Source organism: Homarus americanus, unplaced genomic scaffold (genome assembly GCF_018991925.1).
Source record: "Homarus americanus isolate GMGI-L3 unplaced genomic scaffold, GMGI_Hamer_2.0 scaffold1701, whole genome shotgun sequence".
Taxonomy (NCBI): Eukaryota; Metazoa; Arthropoda; class Malacostraca; order Decapoda; family Nephropidae; genus Homarus; species Homarus americanus.
The window spans coordinates 10,001-13,968 of NW_024757007.1; positions in this window are offsets into that span (position 1 = coordinate 10,001).

Sequence of the window (3,968 nt, forward strand, 5' to 3'; positions counted from 1 at the left end):
CTCGTGGCGAACTCTCAAAGAGAACGCCCACACCGCGTCTGACCGTGGGAGAGGGTGGAGGAGCGCGTGAGGAAGAGCACGGCGTCACCCAAGCATTCTCATCTCTCTGCCTGCACCACTACATGGTAGACTGCGGGCCCAGGCGCACTCATCAATTTAGGTTCCACTGCAATGCATGCCAAGCACTCTTTTCGAGGTGATAGACGAAATTCCGGCGGGGCTTACTTAAAAGATATCCGACCCGGTTTCGTTTCCTCTTCGTGGGATGGAGTGCCTCTTAGAACATGTGCAGCATCAGCCATGAGCGGCCGACGGCCATTTGTGTCTCTGTGGACAGCAGGCAAAAGAGCGCCTCCAGTTATTTGCGAGGGCGACAACTGTCGCTTTGTTGTGGTTGAATGTGGGTGCGCCAAGTCCATGGACTTGCTAGTGATAGGCTTGTTTTTAAGGGCACGCCTCGCGCAAGGCGCGGGCGATTAAACCCCAAGGCGGAAGCTCGGTTCGGGTTACCCTCGTGTCGGGGAGACAGTCAGCAGGCACCGAACTCGCAGCAACCGATGGATGTATATTTCCGACCTAAGTAGAGTGGCGGCGTTTCAAACTCGCTATGGCTGCCGCCGCCGCGTATACGTTCTTGTCGATGTATCTGGTATTCTTGCGATTCACATACCAACACGCAGTTTGCTGCGGTCTTCATCGACCCACGAGCCGAGTGATCCCCCGTTAAGAGTTGTGTATTTGCCATTTGGTCTTTTTGCGACTAACCATCACAGGTCGAGTCTCAATGAAAGGGTTTGACAGACATAGCCCAAGTTTGTGGTTTGGGTTTGGCCGGACGGCTTGTTGTTGTTTTTTGACACTTGAATTTCACTCTTTTTGGGTCAAGAGGCTTATTCGCCGGTAGTAGGAACGGACGGGCAGCCGTCCAAAGCCCCGTCCGTCCTCCTCCTCCGGTCTTCGCGCTCTCGCCCGAGTGTGGTCCACCTACAGCGTGGTGGTACCTATTTTTGGTGCGGGGGCCGGGATTGTCCTCTTTCGCTGCTGGAGTTGCCAGAGCAGAGCCCGAGACCGCCCAAATCAGGAGAGTAGTAGTAGTAGTTTTAAGAGCGCCCCGTTCTCTTTCTCTCTGTTAATGATCCTTCCGCGGGTTCACCTACGGAAACCTTGTTACGACTTTTACTTCCTCTAAATGATCAAGTTTGGACATCTTTCCGTCAGCTCGGGAGGCGACGACCCCAGAAAACCCTCCGCGGGCAACGGGGCCGACAATCCAAGAGCGCGCCAGTCCGAGGCCTCACTAAATCATTCAATGCGGTAGTAGCGGCGGTGTGTACAAAGGGCAGGGGCGTGGTCAGCGCAAGCTGATGACTTGCACTTACTGGGAATTCCTCGTTCATGGGAAACAGTGCAAGCCCCAAACCCTATCAGAAAGGCTTTTGAACGGGTTACCCGCTCCTCTCGGAAGGAAAACTCGTTGATCCCTTCAGTGTAGCGCGCGTGCGGCCAAGAACATCTAAGGGCATCACAGACCTGTTATTGCTCAATCTCGTGCGGCTAGAATTGCCGCTTATCCCTCTAAGAAGAAGTTGCGAACTGGACACCATTTTCTGGAGATCCGTCGACTACTTAGTAGGCCAGAGTCTCGTTCGTTATCGGAATTAACCAGACAAATCGCTCCACCAACTAAGAACGGCCATGCACCACCACCCACCGAATCGAGAAAGAGCTCTCAATCTGTCAATCCTTCCGGTGTCTGGGCCTGGTGAGGTTTCCCGTGTTGAGTCAAATTAAGCCGCAGGCTCCACTCCTAGTGGTGCCCTTCCGTCAATTCCTTTAAGTTTCAGCTTTGCAACCATACTTCCCCCGGAACCCAAAGACTTTGGTTTCCCGGAAGCTGCCCGCCGGGTCATGGGAATAACGCCGGCGGATCGCTAGTTGGCATCGTTTATGGTTAGAACTAGGGCGGTATCTGATCGCCTTCGAACCTCTAACTTTCGTTCTTGATTAATGAAAACACATCCTTGGCAATGCTTTGCCCAGTAGTTAGGTCTTCGCGGCGGTCAAAATTTCACCTCTAGCGTCATAATGCAGATACCCCGCCTGTTCCGATTAGTCATTACCTCTGGTTCCGAAAACCAACAAAATAGAACCGGGTCCTATTCCGATATTCCATGCATCACCATTCGGGCCATTCAAATAGCACTCGGCACTCTAATTTTTCAAGAAAGTAAACTCTCCGGCCTCGGGACACTCGACAAAACTATCCAGTGATGCGAGCCGGCAGACGTATTCCGGAGCGTGACGGTAAACACCGGGCTGATTGCACCGTCAGTCGGGCAGGATCCAACTACGAGCTTTTTAACCGCAACAACTTTAATATACGCTATTGGAGCTGGAATTACCGCGGCTGCTGGCACCAGACTTGCCACTCCAATGGATACTTTCGTTAAAGAGGATTTAAAGTGTACTCATTCGATTGCGAGGCCTCGGATGAGACTCACATCGTTATTTGTCGTCACTACCTCCCCGTGCCGGGGGTGGGTAATTTGCGTGCCTGCTGCCTTCCTTAGATGTGGTAGCCGTTTCTCAGGCTCCCTCTCCGGAATCGAACCCTGATTCCCCGTTACCCGTTATAGCCATTGTAGGCGCATAACCTACAATCGAAAGCTGATAAGGCAGACACTTGAAAGAAGCGGCGCCGGTGCGGAGACCGTGCGCTCAGCCCGAAGTTATTCAGATTCACCACAGGTGGGTTACGGACCAGGGCCCGACCAGTTTTGAACTAATAAAAGCGCTCTTCCCTTGCGGTCAGAGACCAATTGCATGTATTAGCTCTAGAATTGCCACAGTTATCCAAGTAAGTGGGTTTACAGATCCAATGAAACATAGCTGATTTAATGAGCCATTCGCGGTTTCGCCTTAAATCGGCTTGTACTTACACATGCATGGCTTAATCTTTGAGACAAGCATATGACTACTGGCAGGATCAACCAGGTAGCTGCTGCTGTTGGCGGCGCCTATCACGGCGACCAAAATAGTGAGATTGAGAGAGAGGCAGAAGACATTGGGCGAGGGACCGCACGTTGGCCTTAGAGAAATAGCAAACCAGATGATCAGATCTAACTGCACCTTCTCTTGCTATCCTCGGCGCCGGCAGCGCCACCGTGTGTGCCAATCTCCTCCCTTATCCGCTCCTCTTTGCCCCAGCTCCAGCGAGGCAGCCGACATTGGGCGAGGGACCGCACGTTGGCGAATCTCCTCCCTTATCCGCTCCTCTTCTCTTCTCTTTGCCCCAGCGAGGCAGAAGACATTGGGCGAGGGACCGCACGTTGGCCTTAGAGAAATAGCAAACCAGATGATCAGATCAAACTGCACCTTCTCTCGCTATCCTCGGCGCCGGCAGCGCCACCGTGTGTGCCAATCTCCTCACTTATCCTCTCCTCTTCTCTTTGCCCCAGCGAGGCAGCCGACATTGGGCGAGGGACCGCACGTTGGCCTTAGAGAAATAGCAAACCAGATGATCAGATCAAACTGCACCTTCTCTCGCTATCCTCGGCGCCGGCAGCGCCACCGTGTGTGCCAATCTCCTCCCTTATCCGCTCCTCTCCTCTTTACCCAGCTCCAGCGAGGCAGCCGACATTGGGCGAGGGACCGCACGTTGGCCAATCTCCTCCCTTATCCGCTCCTCTTCTCTTCTCTTTGCCCCAGCGAGGCATAAGACATTGGCCCATCTCCTCCCCTCTCTCTTTCTCTTACTGTTTGTGGGGACGTGGGCTCATGAGCGCCATCGTCGCCCAATATTGGTTAGGTTGTGTATTTCACGGGTGGGAACCGCCATCATCGTTGTTAGGTGATGGGGTAACCCAACGTGTGCTTTGACGAGTTTTGGCTGCTAAACTCTCTTTTTAGTATACTCGGCTCCCAGACTGCGCCCTGGTCGTGTTGAACCATGAGCGTTGTCTATGCAC